Source organism: Scyliorhinus torazame, chromosome 6, assembly GCF_047496885.1.
Source record: "Scyliorhinus torazame isolate Kashiwa2021f chromosome 6, sScyTor2.1, whole genome shotgun sequence".
NCBI lineage: Eukaryota > Metazoa > Chordata > Chondrichthyes > Carcharhiniformes > Scyliorhinidae > Scyliorhinus > Scyliorhinus torazame.
Genome location: NC_092712.1, coordinates 148,964,139 through 148,985,132, shown reverse-complemented (window position 1 = coordinate 148,985,132; position 20,994 = coordinate 148,964,139). Strand labels below are relative to the sequence as shown.

Genomic DNA, 20,994 nt, shown 5'->3' with positions numbered 1-20,994 from the left:
ATGGATTTATATTTAATGATGAATGTAATGGAATTGAAGACAAAATATTGATATGGTTAGGAAACTGGCGATGCAGAAGACAGAAGAGAGATAATGGGCAGGTAATCTAATTAGCAGGATGTGACTACTGATATCCCACAAGATTTGTGTTGAGGTCTCAACTACTTACTATATTAACTCCTCAGATTATGGAACCAAAAACCACATATTCAAATTTGATAATGATGCAAAGATAGCCAGGATTGTAAGTAAGCAATGTAGACAGAAGTGTAAAATTAAGGAGATATTGATAAAGTGCGTGTTCAAAACTGTATCAAACGAATTTCAATGTAGGCAAATGTGAGGTAATCTGCTTTGGGCCTAAAATAGATCAAACAGAAACTTTCAAAAGGTGAAAAACTACAAATATAGAAGCTCAAGGAGACTTGGGGGGGGGGGGGGGGCGGAGAGGCAGATAGATCATTAAAAAAAACAGATACAAAAAATAATCAAAACGGTTAATGGAATTCTGAACTTTATAGCTAGAGGACTAGAATAAAAGGGGTAGACGGCATGCTTTAGATAGACAAAGCTCTGGTTAGATCACACCTGGAATACTGTGAGCAGTTCACAACACCACACCTTATGAAATAGCTATTGGCCTTGGAGGGAGTACAACATATAATTCCCAAAATGGTACCAGAACTCAAATGGCTAAGCCATTAGGAGAGATTACACAAACTAGGATTGCAATCCCTGGAATTTAGAAGATTAAGGGGTGATTTAATTGAAGTTTTCAAGATATTATGGATAACAGTTCAGCTAGTCAGACAGGAACTAATTTTGCTCATTGGAGAAATTCAGGGCCAAGCAAATAATTAGAGCCAAATCTTTCAGAGATGAAATAGGAAACATTTCTTCCCAGAGTGGAAGAAGTTTGGAACTCTCTTTCACAAACAGAAAAACATAGAATTAAGATTAATAATTTTTATTAGCTAAAGGTAATTTAAGGGATATGGGGCAGAGGCGAGTAAATGGAGTTTAGTTGCAGATCAGCCATGATCTCATTGAATGGTGGGACAGGATCAAGAGCTAAATGACCTCCTACTGTCCCTTTACAAGTATAGGTGGCACCACTGAGGTACAGCAACTGTTAAAATATCTTGGTGCTATACAGATGATTCATTGCAAGACTGGTAGTGTGCAGTAGGACAAGTTTCAGTAAAATAATTGTAAAACACACTCCAAAGCATTTGTCAAAAGCACTATTATAGTTTCTGATCTATCTCCCCAAAGCTCCTCATTACAGGTGATGCATTACACAAATTTCACATTTTGTTAATGGCGGATGATGCTTGGGGTATGGATCCGGCATTCAGTAATTTGGCCTTTTTGCATTGACATGCATCAATGTTAAATTGCTTGTTCTTCCACCTCTCCCTTCCACCACCCCCGCCCGCACCCCCCCTCCCCAAAACTCCAATCCTCCCCCCCCCACCCACCCCCCAACCAACCAATGAACAGAATTGTAGAATAGGCAGCAACCTTTTAAAGCAATATGCATCACTTTGTAGGAACAGTACAATCTGAAAGATGTCTACAAAGATTCCAGTAGGATAGCACCAAGAACATTTGAAAAGATTCACTGTGGTCTTCCCACCTTATTTTTTCTTGCAACCAGTAATTGTGGAGTAAGAATAACTTTGCACAAAGAAATACATGGACACAAATGCATTGCAAGAGCTTAATAGTGTACTTAAAAACTGATCAACTGCATGTTAGCACTTGCCTTGCCCTTAAAAGCAAACATTGCAAAGAAAAAAAACAAAAAAGTCAGTGAATAGATCTGTTACAAGTACATGTTTTAATTAACAGAATTTATACAATGGCATAGATACGCTGCTTTGTCTAAAGGCATATAACATTTGGTGCTTACGATTAAACTGGTTGCAACAAACCTGTTTTCCAGAAGAAATGCAGCCAGGCTTAAAGGCAATCACAAACGAGGTGAGAGATTAAGTATCTTTCGGACTACGCCACAGTTTTTGTACATACTTTCACATTCTCTCAGTTTCCTGTTCACATGACTATAGGTACACAAACTTGATATGATTTCACAGTCACTGCCAGGTGGATCAAATCCAATTGTGACGTAGTGAGTGCACAAAAGTCCTATAGCAACACCTACTTTTACTTGCTGATCTTTCTTCATCCGCAACTGTTTTCTAGAGCTTCTGGGAAACATTTTAAGAGCCAGAAAAAGGAAACGACTTTGATAAATCCATTCATTTAATTTTGTAGTACACTGATGTAACACATAAAAATCAAATTGTTGTACAATATCCTAAGGGGAAACCCTGAGGCTTTTTGTTTTATAACTAAGAGATCAGCATTTCAGACCTTTAGATTGAACAAATGTATCACTCACTATGGTATTATGGTATTACGTATTCTGGTATTGTACATGGCAGTGCAACAAGAGGGACTCAAATGTATCTTAAGAACATTGTAACGATAGGCGAGAGGCGGGCCAGATAAAGGATAAATTAAGCAGAACAATTAGAGATGATTAGAATATGGTAGGTATATCAAATAGATTCTTCATATCAGTATTTAGTCAAGAGGGTTGTTGATAAACAAAATGGGGATAAGCCGATAATGAATTTAGTAAAACGTAATGAAGAAAATGGGATGCCTGAATATTAAAGCGTGCAGCAAAAGCATGAAGAAAACTGTATAGAATATCAGAAATAAGCATCTTCAAAAGTATAGGTATCAAATGGTTCTAGTCAGAATAGGTCATGCCTGAAAAATGTACTGTAATTCTTTTAAGGATGTAATTAAGTTGGGCAGCATGTGACGCAATGGATAGCACTGGGACTGCGGCGTCAAGGACCCAGGTTCGAATCCTGGCCCTGGGTCTCTGTCCCGTGTGGAGTTTGCACATTCTCCCCATGTCTGCGTGGGTTTCACCCCGACAACCCAAAGATGTGCAGGCTAGGTGGATTGCCCCTTAATTGGAAAAAAAATAATTGGGTACTCTAAATTTATTTTTTAAAAAGGATGTAATTAAATTAGTGAATGAAGTCAATCCGGGAAAGTGGTTGTATCGAACCTGCAGGCCATTAGGCCCAACTGGTTTAGTTGACATTTTAAATCATTTACGGGATGTGGGCGACGTTGGCTGGGCTATGCTAATATACATACTCTGCACAAGCCTCCCCAACTTTAATTGCTTTTTTCCACCCAAGCCCAACACCCATATATTCCTTCTCCTTCAGATATGCGTCACGCCTACGCTCTCCTGTATCTATACCATTTTAAAGACTCCATATGACAATTAGTTTCACATTCGCACCACCCGTTTAAAGCAATTCTCCCAAAGTTCTTCACCTTACATTTATGCCGTTTTGTTCTGGTCTCACCCACAAGTGGAAATAGTTTCACCACATCTATCCTCAGCTCCCTTAATAATTTGATAAAGATTTCTATCCGGTTTCTTGTTCGGCTTTTCTTTTTCAAAGGAAAAAAGGCCCATGCCTGCTCAAGCACCCACACAAGTTAACAGCCTTGCAAATCTTTTCTGCACTTTCTCCGGTGCTTCAATATTCTGACTGTAGTATGGAAATCTGATCTGCACGCAATATTCTTAAGTGCAGTCTGCCTAAAGTTCTATATAAAATTAACAAGCAGTCAAACATGGATTTCCAAAAAGCCTTCAAAAAGTCCCTCGTCTCATTGATTTGTGTGTAGAGAAGGGGGGTTCCCAGCTGCCACAGTGGAAGCTGGATGTGGGATTGTTGACTGATAAAGGGGCGTGTGAGAGGTTAGGGGTGGCTTTACGCACCTATGTTGAGCTTAAAGCGAGGAGGTGTCTGCCTCCATGCTTTGAGAGGCACTGAAGGCAGTAATTAGGGGGAGGTTATTTCGATCAAATCGCTGAGATAAGGTGGACCAATTGGAAACGCAGAGGTTAGTGGAGGCCATATTAGAAATGGATTGGCGGTACTCGACGGCCCCTGAGGTGGGGTTGTTGAAAGAGAGGAAGAAGCGCCAGATGGAGTTTGAGCTGGGGGGGGGGGAAACAACGACTCGGACACGAGGCGGTTCTTGGACGGCTTGGATTTCTCGGGTGATGGAGGAGGGTGAGGTGCAGGGGCTGAGTGCTCCAGTTGGGCTGGAGGAGATGATGAGGTGTGTTTGGTCGATGCCATCTGGGAAACCCCAGATCCGGATTGATTCCCAGCAGAATTTTATAAACAGTTCACGACAGAGTTGGGGCCTCTCCTTGTGGCAATGTTTAATGATTCGGTTAATAAGGGGGAGCTTGACTTCCAGTGGCAGCCATGGTCTGATCGATTGCACACGAGGTGGCTCCTGCCTGGAGGTGTCAGTTTTGGTCCTTTCTACCTGATTAATGGGGGATTTTGATGGCTAAAGTGCGAGGAGAGTGGAGGGTTATTGTTTCTTCCCCCAGATTGGGGTGTCAAACATGGTTAAAGTCGGTGAGAGCTCTGGCCCAGGATGTTGAAGGGGACTCATGGCGCAGCACAAATTGATAAGATGGGGGTGGGGGGGGATCGTCATCATCTGTACCCTAGCCTACTGCATTATGACTGGGCAGCGAATGCCGAAAAGATGAGGCAAAGGTGGGGGGAAGGGAGTTGGACTGGGTCCAGCTGGAGGAGGACTCTTGTAGGTGGACGAGTTTGAGGAATTGGCCCGTTGCCATTTTCCCCAAGGAAATATACGAGCGTCTCAGTGGTGTAGTCTTCAGTTATGATCTGAAATCAGTTGAGGGGGCACTTTAAATCAGGACGTATGTCGGTATTGACCCATTATGTGGAAACAATAGGTTTGCACCAAAGGGGGTGGATGGGATGTATGGAAGATGGCGGGAGAAAGGGATAGCAAGGATTAGAGACTTGCTGTTGAGGGTAAGTTCCGACGAAGTGTGAGAAAGGTTTGAGTTGCCAAGGGAGAGTGAGTTTAAATATTGGCAGGTGCGGGATTTTGGGTAGAGGGTGCTGCCCTGGTTTCCTCGGCTGCCGGAGTAGACGCTGGTGTAGAAGTTGTTGGTCCCAAATTGGGGGGGCGGGGGAGATTGGGGATATTTATGGGTAGTTGGGAGAGAAGGGGTTGGCTCTAGTGGAAGGGATCAAGCGGAGGTGGGAGGAAAAGTTGGCGGTCGAGGTCGGGCGGAGAATCTGGTGTGAGATAATGCACCAAATCAACTCACCTCCTCCTGTGCGAGGATTAGCCTTATACAGTTTAATGTGGTATATAGGGTCCATGTGACTCGGACCCGGATGAGCGGGTTCTTCCCGGGAGTAGAAGCTGTGTGCGACAGTTGCGGGAGGGGGCCGGCGAACCATGTTCATATGTTTTGGTGGGTGCAATGTTTGGTAGCTTTGGTGTTGAGGGGGGGGGGGTTTGAGCGTTTGTCAGGTGTTCTTGGGGTCAAGATGATGCCAGAACCTATGGTGGCGATCTTTGGGGTGTTGGAGGTGCCGGGGCTACAGGAGGGGAAAGAGGTCAATTCCTTCGCCTCTCTGATTGCCCAGCCAAGGGTACTATTGAACTGGAGATTGGCAGCTTGGTTGGGGGATTTGTACAAATTTCTTAGGCTGGAGAAGATAAAAGTTCGCCCTCAGGGGGTCGGAGGAGTGGAGGCCGTTTTAGTTCATGTCTGAGGAATTGTTTGTCGCTCGCGGGGTTGTGGATTAAAAGGGGGGAAAATTGAACAAACGGTATGTACTTTGTATATTTTGTGTTATGTTGACGTGTTTGAGTATGTTTGGAATAAAATATTTTCAAAATAAGGGGGGAGCTCCCACCCACGCTGACACAAGCATAAATTTAGCTTATTGTAAAGAAGGATAAGGATCCAGACGAGTGTGGGTCGTATCGTCCGATATCGCTTTTGAACGTAGATGTGAAGTTGTTGGCCAAGGTGCTGACAACATGCATGGAAGATTGTGTGCCAGGAGTGATAAGTGAGTACCAAAGGGGTTCGTGATGGGCTGACAGCTATCGTCCAATAGTGGGAGGTTATTAAATGTGGTGATGATGCACCCGAGGTGTTAGGAAATGGAGGTGATAATATCTATGGATGCAGAGAAGGCATTTGACTGGGTTGAGTGGGAATATCTTTTGAAGTGTTGGAGCAACTTGGTTTGGGGCCGGGGTTGGTGGGTTGGATTAAGATGTAATGCAGGGCTCCCGCGGTCAGCATTCGTACGAATAATACAAGTTCAGGATATTTCTGTTTGCACCGGGGAACAAGGCAGGGGTGTCTGCTGTTCCGGTTGCTTTTTGTATTGGTGATTGAGCCATTGATGATTGCGCTTAGGGCTTCAATGGGGTGGAGAGGTATAGAGAGGGGGGATGGAGATCGAGTGTCCCTGTACGTAGATGTATGTCAGGGTCCCAGGGGCTAGTCTGGATAGGATTATGAGGGTATTAGGCTTGGTTCATTTTCAGGAGTATAAGCTTAATCATAGAATAATAGTATTTACATTGCAGAAGGAGGCCTTTCGGCCCATTAAGTCTACACGTGCCCTTGAAAGAGTACCCTACTTAAGCCCACGCCTCCACCCTATCCCAGTAACCCCAACTAACCTTGGGACACTAAGGGGCAATTTAGCATAGCCAATCCACCGAACTTGCACATCTTTGGACTGGAGATTCCTGCCTGAGTTCCACATTTCCACCACCCTCTGGGTGGAAAACCTTTTCCTCAAATCCCATCTGAATCTCCTGCTCCTTACCTTAAATTCTATGTTCTAAAAGGCTGCTGCATAAGATAAAGGTTCATGGCATTACAGGTAATGTAGTGGCATAGATAGAGGATTGGTTAACTGACAGAAAGCAAAGAGTGGGGATAAATAGGTGTTTTTGTGGTTGGCGATCAGTGGCTAGTGGGGTGCCTCAGGGATCAGTGTTGGTTCACAATTTACTTAGATTATCTGGAGTTGGGGACCAAGTGTAATGTGTCAAAGTTCGCAGATGACACGAAGATGAGTGGTAGAGCCAAGTGTGCAGAGGACACAAAGTCTGCAGAGGGAGATAGATAGTTTAAGTGAGTGGGCAAGGGTCTGGCAGATGGAGTTCAATGTTGATAAATGTGAGGTCATCCATTTTGGTAGGAATAACAGCAAAATGGACTATTATTTAAATGGTTAAAAAAAATTGCAGCATGCTGCTGTGCAGAGGGACCTGGGTGTCTTTGGGCATGAATCACAAAACGTTGGTTTGTAGGTGCAGCAAGTAATTGAGAAGGCAAATAGAATTTTGACCTTCACTGTAAGAGGGGTGGAGTTTAAAAAGCAAGGAGGTTATGTTGCAGCTGTATAGGGCGCTGGTGATGCCACACCTGGAGTACGGTGTACATTTTTGGTCTCCTTACTTGAGAAAGGATGTACTGGCACTGGGGGGGGTGCAGAGGAGATTCACTCGGTTGATTCCGGAGTTGAGAGGATTAGCTTATGAGGAGAGACTAAGTAGACTGGCACTGTTCTCATTGGAATTTAGAAGAATGAGGGGGGATCTTATAGAAACATATAAAGTTATGAAAATAGACAGGATAGAAGCAGGAAGGTTGTTTCCACTGGCAGGTGAAACTAGAACTAGGGGGCATAGTCTCAAAATAAGGGAGAGAAGGTTTAGGACTGAGTTGAGTGGGAACTTCTTCACCCAAAGGGTTGTGAATCTGTGGCATTCCCTGCCCAGTGAAGCAGTTAAGGCTACCTCATTGAATGTTTTTTAAGGCAAAAATAGATACATTTTTGAACAGTAAAAGAATTAAGGGTTATGGTGAGCAGACGGGCAAGTGGAGCGGAGTCCACAAAAAGATCAACCATGATCTTGTTGAATGGCGGAGCAGGCCCGAGGGGCCAGATGGCCTACTCCTGCTCCTAGTTCTTATGCTCCAGTCACATATTTCTGAAGCAGTTACATATATTTTGCCAAGCTAACAACATGAGGTTAACTTTTACAACACTACTTATATACTATTGGTGAAAATATATCTAAACATTTTCTTTAAGGATAAATGAACATTTTAATAAAGTACAAAACTAGTCAGGGAGCAGCTGACTTCCTGATTTCCAGGTGTGGTGCAAAAGCTTATATTAAATTTTCCTAGGTTTAATGAAGGCTTGTTTTGTTCATTGTGCATTCAGTTTGGCAAAGAAACAATCTGTCTCCAGCATTGTGTACATTAATCAGTTTAAGATACCAGTTTTATATATGAACTCCTACGCTAATATGAACAAAAGGTGGTATAACAGGTTGAGAATCTTTCAGAGCATGAGACTCTCTTTTACAATTGGCAGACAGAAATCCCTGGTTCAGTGAAATTTAAAGGGAAGTGGGAAGAATAGGGCAGTGTTTTATTTCTGACAACAGCTCGTACCAAGACCGTTTGATACAGTTATGGTGAATTTGTTATAGAACTGGCATTCATTCCAAACCGATAGCACAAGCTCGATTTTCTTTCCGAATATGGGTGCATTTTTAAAAAACTCTTTCACGGGATATGGACGTCGCTGGCTTGATTTATTACCCATCCCCAAGTGTCTTTGAGAAGGTGATGATAAGCCGCCTCCTTGACCCACTGCAGTTCATGTGATGTAGATACCTCTACAGTGCTGGTAGGAAGGGGAGAGAAAAGGGCACATTAGCTTCAAAGTCAACTAATATTAGCTTGAAATGGTGATAAATAAATAAGATTAGAACTTTAAAAGTGAATTAGATGATGAGCTCCAACTGTAATTTACCTCCACCTATGTTTCCAATGAAAAACTGAGAATTAGGCACGGTCCTTGAAAAGTCCTTTGACAGAAAAAGGTTATGTAAATGGAAGTGCTGTCTTATCTAAGAGTGTCTCTGGAAAATGTATCCTCTATACTGACTGTACTGCATTGACAATTTGAGATTTACCTTTGCATGTTTTCATGGTGATCAATGCCATTCCATTCTCAGCAGGTTTGTATGTCTAAAATCTGATTGTTGTACTTTTTGGGGGGAAATGCGAACACAAAATATGGACCTAAGAATTGCATGTGCAACTTTTATAAATCAGTACTTTAATTTAAGCCTGCCGAATCATGAAGCACTGAAACTAAATGTCTAAAAGAGTTTTTAGTCAATAATTAATATACCGCTTTAAGGCAGCAAGTGAACCTGATAATCAGATTTCGGCAACGGAAGGTGACCTATAATTCATTAATGGTTATCGTACAAAGCATGAGCACAGAAGAGATAATAATAATCACTTATTGTCACAAGTAGGCTTCAATGAAGTTACTGTGAAAAGCCCCTAGTCGCCACATTCCGGCGCCTGTTCGGGGAGGCCGGTACGGGAATTGAACCCGTGCTGCTGCCTTGTTCTGCACTACAAGCCAGCTGTTTAGCCCACTGTGATAGATTGACGCAGCTACAGAGAAGTGAGATGTCATTGCAGTAATGCATCAGTTGTGCTCCAGTTGAAAATTATGGAGCATGGCAGATGAGCAACTGACCAGGAATGCATTGGTTCCACTAGCCACAACATTTCCAAAGCATGGGTCAGGGTTTTAGCAGTAGATAGGCTGAGATAGTGGGCAGAGGTAGGTGATCTTGCAGAGTTTGAAGTAGGTCATTTCTATGATGGAGATGATCTGGGTCCAGTTGGGAGAATCCAACCAAAGTTTGAAACCCTGGCCCTTATCATGCATCCCAAACCCATCTCAATTCAGAGCCACTGCTGTGGTAAAATAGAGTAAGACGTCTTACAACACCAGGTTAAAGTCCAACAGGTTTGTTTCGAATCACTAGCTTTCGGAGCACTGCTCCTTCCTCGGGTGAATGAAGAGGTAGGTTCCAGAAACATTTATATCGACAAAGTCAAAGATGCAAGACAATGCTTTAAATGCGAGCATTTGCAGGTAATTAAGTATTTACAGAGCCAGAGATAGGGGTAACCCCAGGTTAAAGAGGTGTGAATTGTCTCAAGTCAGGACAGTTGGTAGGATTTCGCAGGCCAGATGGTGGGGGATGAATGTAATGCGACATGAATCCAAGGTCCCGGTTGAGGCCGTACTCATGTGTGCGGAACGTGGCTATAAGTTTCTGCTTGGCGATTTTGCGTTGTCGCGCATCCTGAAGCCCGCCTTGGAGAACACTTACCCTGAGATCAGGGGTTGAAATCCCTTGACTGTTGAAGTGTTCCCCGACTGATTGTCACGCAATGTCCGTTCATCTGTTGTTGCAGCGTCTGCATGGTCTCGCCAATGTACCACGCTTCGGGACATCCTTTCCTGCAGCGTACGAGATAGACAACGTTGGCCGATTCGCACAAGTATGTACCGCGTACCTAGTGGGTGGTGTACCCACGTGTAATGGTGGTACCCATGTCGATGATCTGGCACGTCTTGCAGAGATTGCCATGGCAGGGTTGTGTGGTGTCGTGGTCACTGTTCTGAAGGCTGGGTAGTTTGCTGCAAACAATGGTTTGTTTCAGATTATGCGGTTGTTTGAAGGCAAGTAGTGGGGGTGTGGTGATGACCTTGGCAAGATGTTCATCTTCATCGATGGCGTGTTGAAGGCTGCGAAGATGATGTCATAGTTTTTCCGTTCCGGGGAAGTACTGGACGACGAAGGGTACTCTGTCGGTTGTGTCACATGTTTGTCTTCTGAGGAGGTCAGTGCGGGTTTTTGCTGTGGCGCGTTGAAACCGTCGCTCGATGAGTCGAGCGCTATATCACGTCCGTACGAGGGCATATTTCAGCGTCTGTCACGCTCCTCCTCGTCTGAGCAGATCCTGTGTATACGGAGGGCTTGTCCATAGGTGATGGCTTCTTTAATATGTTTAGGGTGGAAGCTGGAGAAATGCAGCATCATGAGGTGGGCTTGCGGTAAAGCGAAGTGCTGAGGTTACCGTCCTTGATGGAGATGAGTGTGTCCAAGAATGGAACCGATTTTGGAGAGTAGTCCATGGTGAGTCTGATGGTGGGATGGAACTTACTGATGTCATTTTGTAGTCATTTCAGTGATTCTTCACCGTGGGTCCAAAGGAAAAGAATATCATCGATGTATCTGGTGTATAATGTCGGTTGAAGGTCCTGTGGGGTGAGGAGGTCTTGTTCAAACTTGTGCATGAAGATGTTGGCATATTGAGGTGCGAATTTGGTCCCCATAGGTGTTCCGTGCGTCTGGATTGTTGTCGAAAGTGAAGACGTTGTGATCCAGAATGAAGCAGATGAGTTGCAGAATTGCGTCTGGAGATTGGCAGTTGTCGGTGTTGAGTACTGAGGATGTTGCAGCAATACCGTCGTCATGGGAGATGAGGGTGTAGAGTGCCGAGACGTCCATTGTGACGAGGAATGTTCCTGGTTCAACTGGTCCATGGGTGCTGAGTTTCTGTAGCAAGTCCATCGTGTCGCGACAGAAGCTGGGCGTTCCTTATAGGATGGGTTTCATGATGCCCTCGATGTAGCCAGAGAGGTTCTCACACAGGGTTCCATTGCCTGATACGATAGGACGGCCTGGTGTGTTGGCCTTGTGTATTTTCGGGAGGCAGTCGAGATCTCCAACGCGGAGAATACGTGGGATGAGAGCACGTAGGGCGATCTGAAGGTCTGGATCCAAGGTCTTGATCAGTCTGTTGAGTTGGCGGGTGTGTTCCTTGGTCGGATCTGCGGTAACTGTCTGTAGTGTTCCTGGTTGTTGAGTTGTCGGTACACTTCTTTGCAGTAGTCCGTTCTGTTCAGTATGACGGTGGCCCCTCCTTTGTCTGCTGGTTTGATGACGATGTTGTGGTTGGTCTTGAGAGCGCGGATGGCATTGTGTTGTGCTTGGGTGACGTTCGGGACTGTCTTCTGAATGCGACTGAAGAATCTGGCATTGACGCGACTCCTGACGGCTTGAGCATACATATCGAGTCTAGGGCAGTGGCCTTCCGGAGGGGTCCAATTCGACTCTTTCTTAGATAGGAAGAAACGTTTCCCCTTAGTAGAGGGTTCAATAACCAGGGGCATAGATTTAAGATAAGGAGCAGGAGATTCAGATGGGATTTGAGGAAAAGCTTTACCACCCAGGTGGTGGAAATCTGGAACTCACGACTTGAAAGGGTGGTGGAGGGAGGAACTCTGACAACACTTAAGAAGCATCTTCTTGAACCGCTGCAGTCCTTTCCACACAATCTTACAAAATAAACTAAAATATTGGGGTTTTGATTCAGTATCCTAGCCACTGTTGGGGTTTGGTCTGGGATCACAATAACTGCAAGAAATGCAGCAAACAAATCCATTTCAGATGGCGTTAATATGGTACACCTATGCTAATGGCTGAAGAGACCAATCTTTAAGAGGCAGCTTTCGCCGCAAGTTCTACGCATTAAGCTAATAAGTGTCCTTGTGCGTTATTGATTTCAGCATTGTCATCTGTTACCAAGTCGCTGCAACCACTGGTCATCATAATCATGTCTGTCGTCTCACAAGAGGTGTCACGATTTTCCTCTGATGTCAGGTAGGGACTCTCAGGTTGGATAACCAATGTCTAGGTCCTTCATATCACACTTGCAAGCATCCTTAAAGCAGAGCTGTGAGCGTCCTACTGTTTATCTGGCTCAGGCTATCTCCCCATACCGAATGTTCTTGGGTATGCCTTCTTCCATCCTGCAGACGTACTTAAGCCAATGAAATAATCTCTGTTTGCGGAGCTGTCTTTGAGAGAATGGCTGCATTATTTTGTTCTGCCTGGATATACATTCAAATTCCAATGAGTTGAATCCAAGGGGATCTGCCCACAAATGTGTTAAGTGGAGCCTTGTGATAGCCAAGATTACATCTCGATGTAACCTGAAATGCTTACAAATGCACTCTGTCAAAATCAGCAAACTCAAGTGCCAAGTGAAAACACAGTAAAGCAGTATAGGAGTGGAAAAGTCTATATTCAATTTGTTCACACTTTACAATGGCCCGACCTTGAACAATGCCAGTGCTATAGAATTTACAGAGCAGGAGGTCATTCGGCCCATCGAGTCTGCACCAGCTCTTGGAAAGAGCACCCGACTTAAGCCCATGCCTCTACCCTATCCCCGTAACCCCACCTAACCTTTTTTGGACACGAAGGGCAATTTATCATGGCCAATCCACCTAACCTGCACATCTTTGGACTGTGGGAGGAAACCAGAGCACCGGAAGGAAACCCACGCAGACATGGGGAGAACGTGCAGACTCAGCACAGACAGTGACCGAAGCCGGGAATCGAACCTGGGACCTTGGAGCTGTGAAGCAACTGTGCTAACCAGTGTGCTGCCGTGCTGCCCACCAGTTTCATGGTCATCATTACACTTTTTAATTCCAGCTATTTAATTGAGTTTAAATTCCTTCACCTACCGTGGTGGGATTCGAACCCGGGTCCCCAGATCATTATCCTGGGTCTCTGGATTACTAGTCCAGCGACAATACCACTAAGCCACTGCCTCCACTGATGCACTGATAAATGTCTGGAAAAGTTCAGAAAAAAATCCATAATCTTTTCTGCTTAGCATGCTGACTTTGGATGTGTTTGAACAACTTGAATGGCAAGCATTTTATGTGCAGAGCTGCCAACCTTTCCCAACAGAAATCAGTATTCCAGATACCAAAAATCAGTATTCTGGCAGTAAAATCGGTATTTTCATTTCGAAGAAAAAATTTCAAAATACAGCTTTACACTTTTATTGCACAAATCTAAAACACAAATGGAAAATGAAAATCCAATGCTTTTACATACATGTACAAGCATCTTAACGCGGGATCTCGCAAAGGATCACATGACACGCATGAGCTGTATCGTTTGTGGGGCGGAGATGAGAGAGGGCAGGCCTCTGCGCAGGGCCCTGTCCTCCTGCAGCCATTGTCAAGGAAACCAATCGAAGCGTTTCGGGAGGAATGCATTCACTGCGGTTTGGCAATCTGCTCCTGTTCCCAGATTCCCCCCCCCGGACCCCACAAAGCCAGTCAGCCCTTTACAGGGAGCTGCCTCTTAATATTTTTTTCTTCACACCCAAAAAAAACCTCTCCCTTAAATACGCTCCTTTAGTGCGGTGTCAGGTTGGATTTGACCGAGGGCTGCAGTGTTTCAACATGAAAAATCATATTACCGTATTCAAGCAGATTTTCCTATGAAATACGGAAAATCCGTGCTAGTTGGCAGCGCTGTATGCGGCACTTCATCAAATGCTTTTTTGAATGCCCACATATACTCTACACCTCATCAGTAAACTCAAATTGAACATGATTAGCTCTTAACAAATCTGTGCTGGTTTACCTTAATTAATCCACACTTGTTGAAGTGAGTGTTAACTGTGTCCTGGATTATGGTTTCCAAAAACCTCCAGCAAATTTAGACTGAGGCCTGTTTACTGGGTTGTTCCTTTGATCTTTTGAACATGGGTATAGCAATTGCAATCCTTCAATCCTCTGGCACCACCTTTGTATCTAAGAAAAATTGGAAGATTATGGCAAGTACCTCTGCAATTTTCAGCGTTGCTTCCCTCAGCAACCCAAGATGTATTCCATCTGGACCTGATGACTTATCCACTTTAAGTGAAATAATAATATAATATAAAATCAGCCTTTTCAGTACCTTCTCTATCAATTTTAACCCATCCAATATCTCAACCATCTTATCTTTCACTGTGACCTTGGTAAGGATAGATGCAAAAGATTAATTTAGTGCTTCAGCCGCCATGTGCAGGTCTCCTTTTCGCTCCTTAATCAACCATGTTGTGTTCGGTGTTCGATGTCTAGCAAGGAATCTACCAAACGACTTGTGACTTGTCCAAACCAGGATGTTTATTGAATCACACATGGTAAGATAACAATCAGTTACAGAGCAAGCTGTCATGGAGTTTCTTTGTACTCCCCTGAACTACACCAAGGCATGACGTCCACTTCTACGCCTTATAAACATTTGTCGATCACCGGATGTGCCCCTTATATGTGAATGCCTTGTCACATGACCCCTGTCTAGAGACCACATGGGGAGTCTGTACCGCCACCTCTGGTTGGAGATCGCACCACGAGCCATCTACAATATTGCTTACAGGCATATCACCACATCCCCCTTCCTCAAAAAGCATCAATGTTTGTTTACAATCATGATAGCTTTTTTAACTTTATACATTTGTGATATGGTTAATTAATGTGAGCAAGTTTAATTAGGGTGTCCATAAACATGATATGCCTGGCTAATGTCCGTCTCTTTCGCACATGTCATTGTACATCCCTCACGGGATCACCCCTGTGATGTCAGCTGTTGCCAGCCTTTCGAAGACTGGTTTGCGTGCTGGCCTCTTGCTTCTTCTCCTCTTTGCTCTGTGCCTTTGGAAGGCCTGTGTCCATGATTGCCACGCATGCATCACCAGCTTCTTTCATTTGTGTTTCTTGCCACGACACTGGTTTGCTACTTCGCTGTGTATTTGCTGTTTCTTTTGCCTCTGGTCTGTCAGTCATGACCTCACCTTTTTTATTTTTGTCAGTGGGATGAACTAGTTCTCCCAATCTTCTCCTCTTTCTCCTTCTTGTTTTGGCAATTGGTTTGCTAATTCTTTTGTGTTTATGTTGAGGCTTGGCAGCCTCTGGTTTGGTACTAGTCTACATCCTGTGCCCGGAGGTCTGTGGAGTCTGAGGTGGAATCTGAGGCGCTGACACATCATCACTGAGTTGTGTAACTACGCCCACTTCTGCGGCCTCAATGGGATGTTGGAGTGCCTCAGTTTCTGGTGCCTGGGTGGAGGTAAAATCTAGAGCAACAGGTGCCGCCACTTCTTGGCTCAATCGAACATCGCTCAATGGTTCCTCTTCACTCTAAATAACTAAGCTTACACTCTTTGGTCGGGATGATCCAGGCGTTGGGTCATTATGGTCTTGTTTACTAATATATGATTGATCTGTTGAGCTGCCTAGCGAGATAGTCATCAGGTGTTCCACCGTTTCATTCTCGGAGTCATCAATCTATTAAACATCAGAGTTGCCATCATCATATTCACCATCGATGTCTTCCCACTCATCCTCAGTATCCTTGAGGATCTCCACTGTTTCACTCTCGGAGTCGTCAATCTGTTCAACATGTTATGGGCCAGGGTTTAGAGAACCCCAAAGTGTATCATGGAGTTCACCTGACCCACAACTTTTAATAGATTGTGGTATGGGGAGCACACGGCCCAATCTACAGGTGTGGTACAGCAGAAATGGAAAAGTATTTTTTTAAAGCAAAACAATGTTTATTCTATGAACTCAAGTTAACCTTTTTAAAACATACAGTGAACATCGTAGCAACCATCAATTCAAATATAACCCCCAAAGAATACAACACTAAGTAATCCTTAAGCTGTCCTTTTAACATCCATAAGATTGAAAAAACCTTTCAACAGAAGCACATTAGGTCAAAGTCACTACTGAGAGCAGTTATTAGTTTTAAATCACCAAAGGATCGATTTACAGTCTTTAGATTACAGAGACTCATACACCTTCTGGCTGTGACTGCAGCTATCCAGCTCTGGAAACAAAACTAAAACACACCCTGCAGCAAACAGCCTAAAACGAAAGTAAAAAGCTGACAGACAGCCCAGCTCCACCCACACTCTGACATCACTGATAAACACCCATTTATTAAAAGGTGCATTTCTTAAATACTCATTTCTTAAAGGTACTCTCACATGACAAACATCAGAGTTGCTCTCATCATGTGCATCATCAATGTCTTCCCATTCATCCTCAGTATCCTCGATGATCAGGGAGTCAACTACCGGAATCATTTCAGAGGCTTGAAACGAATCACCACGTACGTCTGGATCAACCTTCTCTAAGATTGGGACGGTGTCGTATTTCAAGCTTGTTCAGTGGTTAAGTCCTCCGTGGTATCAGTAACTTTGATTTCAGTTTTTATTTTGGAGTGTGCCGTCTCGGAGCTCTGGGTGTCCCCCATTACCACTTTGTCATTCCGTCCAAACCACCGGAGTAGCGCTTCTTGGGCCTTTTCATTGAGCCCATCCTTGCTCCTGCGAAAAAGATCTACAAGCAGTTCATACTGGTCTTCATCTGTCTCACCTTCCGTGCCATTACTTTCTGCATGTTCTTCGAAATCTTCAAACATATATTCATAGTACTCATCATCGGACTCAGCATCATCTGTAATGATTTCACCTGTAAAATACAACATTGCACACGGAATTGTGTTCACGCAGGAGGCCGCCAATTTCAAAGTCAGCTTTGTGTTTGGTTGCCGAACATTTGCTTAACATTCCACTCTGTGGAACTTCAGGACTGAAGAAATTAAGAACGATTCATTTGGTAGTTTTCGTAATTGTTCTGCGAGTGCTTCAGCCTTTGTGCTTCGATTTCGTTTGAATTGTTTTCAACATTACATTTTTGCCTTCCCTCCAGTTGATCTTACAGCCTGTGCATCCTATGATTTCTGATTCATCAAAGAATGATTTGAGCGGCCGCAAACATATCTGATATATTTTTGTGATCACCTCATTTGTGAAATACCTCATGCTATCAGGCATACTGGAAGAATTTACAGGCTTATAATCAACCTGTTTGGTCACGTTGTGAATGTATCTTCTGCGCCACCAAGTCCTGAACTGGGAGTCAAACCCAGAGTTTCTGACCCAGAGGTAGCAACAGAAATGGGAGAATTGCAATTGTAATAAACATTAGAAGCACCCTACTTCATCCCAAACACCACGTCCACAGGAAGCAATAAAATTTCTTCCATCAGTTGTATTAGTAAAACAATTTCCATGACCACAGCTCCAATTTTGGACAAATACCAATGCAGAATTTTATAATGTTCTTTATCTGCATATGCACAACTTTCTGAGAAACTAGACTTGAAATGAAACTGCAAAATATGGGAGAAAGTAAAGGAGGGCCTGATCACATCTTCAGAACATTCTAAAGCGCATTATAGACAATTACTTTCTGAAATGAAGATAGTTGTGTAGATAAACATGGAAACCAATTTACACCCTTTCAAATTCCAAAACAGCAAAATGAGATGAATAACTGGTTGTCAGCTTTCAGAGACACTGATTGAGATGATTATTGATCAGAACCATAATTGCATTAGAATTTTTATATCCACTTGAAAGAGCAAATGGGGCTTGGTTCAACATCTCATCCAAAACCAAGTACCTCTGACAAAGGAATACTCCCTCAATATTGCTCAGAAGTGTCAGTCTAAATTATATGTTCAAACCTTGAACACATGAATTCTGATCAGAGACAGGAGTGCCATAGGCGAGTCAAGCTAAATTTCAAATAGAATGGGTGATTGATGTTTCAATATTAAAATGCAAACTAAACAATACACACAATACTGAATGGATTCTGATGAAGAATAAAGTCTGAGGTTTATTCTTCAAACTTATCTCATTGAGATAAATATAATGTACTCAAGGTATTTTGTATTGTCACATGGAACCTTAGGATACAAGTTTGATCGACATTACCCCATGTGCTGTATTTCTTGCATTACAAGAGCTGTGTTGAGTGTAAGCCAGATAAAATCACATTGGAAAGAAAGAATAAAAAGGGAAAAACAAGTTATCTGGGCCACTGTGCAGCATCGCCTAGCAACTGAAACACAGACAGAACACTGAGGAGGCTCACTCAAAAATCACAAAACAGACCTATTCATACTTAGCGCATCTGTGGAATTTTCAAAAAAACAAGAACAGAATGTACATATTTCATACAGTCTGGAATAATCTGAAACAAAGTTTTTGTTTGTAAATCTCTTTACTGCATGTTTTCCAACGATGCCTTTAAACACATACAACTGGCATTCTGAAAATAAATGTTTCCGTTTAGCTCACTCGATAACACTTGCCTCAAATGCAAGGTTTGCAGGTTCAACACCCACTCATTTTAAAGGAGTGTAGTACCGAAGGAGTATTGCACTTTGAAACTGGTTTCTGATCTGAAGGACCTTAAATAGCTGCCTGTTCTGCTGGACTCTTTTAAAGTATCCAAAGCAAATACGATTGGTGGCGTTTATTCAACATTATTTGGTAAAGGATAAGTGGTGTACCATTTAAAAGTAGAATGCTGATCATGCAGGATGAAAAGATACTGAAAACTAATCATAGAATCCCTACAGTGCAGAAGGAAATCATTTGGCCCATTTCGGTCTGCACCGACCCTCTGAAAGATCATTCCACCAAACCCACTTCCCCATCCTATCGCAGTAACCCCTTAACTTAATCTGCACATCCCTGGACGCTCAGGGGCAATTTAGCATGGCCAATCCACCTAACCTGCACATTTTTGGAGTGGGGGGAGGAAACCGGAGCACCCGGAGGAAACCTACGTAGACACAGGGAGAAAGTGCAAACACAGTCACCCAAGGCCAGAATTGAACCCGGGCCCCTGGCGCTGTGAAGCAGCAGTGCTACCCACTACGCTTAATAGTTCAGATTAAATAAATGGCTTACCAAATTAGAAGCAAACAAAAAAATGTGATCTCTGCCATTCCTTCACAAAAAGGGTTCAGAATTTACAAAGATAAAAGTAAAAGAATACAGAATCAAGTTGAATGAGTGACCTGAAATACAAAGGAAGACATAGAAAAATCTACTGCAACCGAGGTAAAACATAATTTTTTTAAATCAGTACTATAATAAGGGAGAAATCAGGGAAGCCATAGAAACTATAAAGGATAAAATTATAAAGGCACTTCCTGCCAATTCCCTTTTTTTCTTTCTTTATTTTTGTGTTATCATTTGGATCCATAGATGCTGAATGGACATGCACCTTTACGTCGAGCAGGAAGAAAGGAACTCAAAAGGTTACAAAATAGAACACTGTGCTAGCCTTGGGACAGCAGAACTCAAGACCTTTCGGCACCCGAGAGATTGATGGGACTCGGTTCGATTAGTTGGGTGGTGGCCAATGAATTGGCCAAAAGGCCGTTTTCTGCCCGGCAACAGGTGGTGATTGGGTCCTGCCTGAGTGGGATACATTTCTGAGATCCAGGGAAAGACAACTCACATTACACAGGCTGTAGTAAAATCTCTCAAATTTGAAAATCGCACCCGATATCTTTCTGGCATCTCCATCAGAAGTCTTGTGTGCTTAAAAGGGACTAAGATGGGGGAGGAGGGGGAGTAAAGTATTCTAACCCAACTTTTAATGTTGTTTAATAAATGCTTTTTTCTTGTTGCTAAAACTAATTAGCGGTCCTGTGACTCTGTTCCTCCACATTAAAAAAATGAAACTTAATGGACGTGATTCTCCACTCCCACGCTGAAGTGGCCACGCCGTCGTGAACACCGTCGAGGTTCACGACGGCGCAGAACGGCCCCGGTCCCGACCGATTTAGGCCCTGACAATGGGCCAGTATCGGGGCCGCGTCATCTACCCGCGCCAGGCCTTGTCGCCCGCGTAAAAGCGGCGCCGAATAGATGACGCGGCCGGCGCCGCATAACGGACGTCATTCGCGCATGCGCAGGTTGGCCGGCACCAACCCGCGCATGCGTGGTTGTCGTCCTGTCCAAATCCACCCCGCAAGAAGATGAGGGATGGATCTTGCGGGGCCGCGGAAGGAAGGAGGTCCTCCTTCGGGGAGGACAGCCCAACGATCGGTGGGTACCGATCGCGGGCCACCCCACATTCAAGGTGAAGCCAGGTGCAGGATCCCCCCTCGCGCCCCCATAGGCCGCCCCCCAGCGTTCACGCACCGCCCACGACTGTAGCGACCAGGTGTGGACGGCGCTGGGGGGAACCCGCCGTTTTGGCCTGGCCGCTCGGCCCATCCGGGCTTCAGAATCGCGGTGGTGCCGGAGAATCGCCATTTTGGGTATCTCCGGCGATTCTCCGGCCCGCGAAACTCAACTGGCCCGTTCCCGCCGCTCGGGAGAATCGCGGCAGGGCGTCGGACCGGCGGCCCCGGAAATTTCGGCGGCCCAGGCGATTCTCCCAACCGGCGTGGGAGTGGAGAATCGCGCCCATGGTCTTTTGAACCAGATTCAATTCT

General features: G+C 44.2%; 1 protein-coding gene across 5 annotated transcripts in view; it reads right to left on the bottom strand.

Annotated features, from left to right (window-relative positions):
- Positions 1-20,994, bottom strand: part of LOC140425064 (tyrosine-protein phosphatase non-receptor type 3-like) — a 422,164-nt gene that overhangs the window by 359,171 nt on the left and 41,999 nt on the right. Inside the window, exon 1 of one of the 5 annotated variants that reach the window (XM_072508896.1) lies at positions 1,938-7,994. The exons of the other annotated variants lie outside the window; for them this stretch is intronic. The gene's annotated coding sequence lies outside the window, so the exon portion shown is untranslated. Of the gene's footprint in view, positions 1-1,937; positions 7,995-20,994 lie in introns of those variants that run through there. 5 annotated transcript variants of the gene reach the window in all.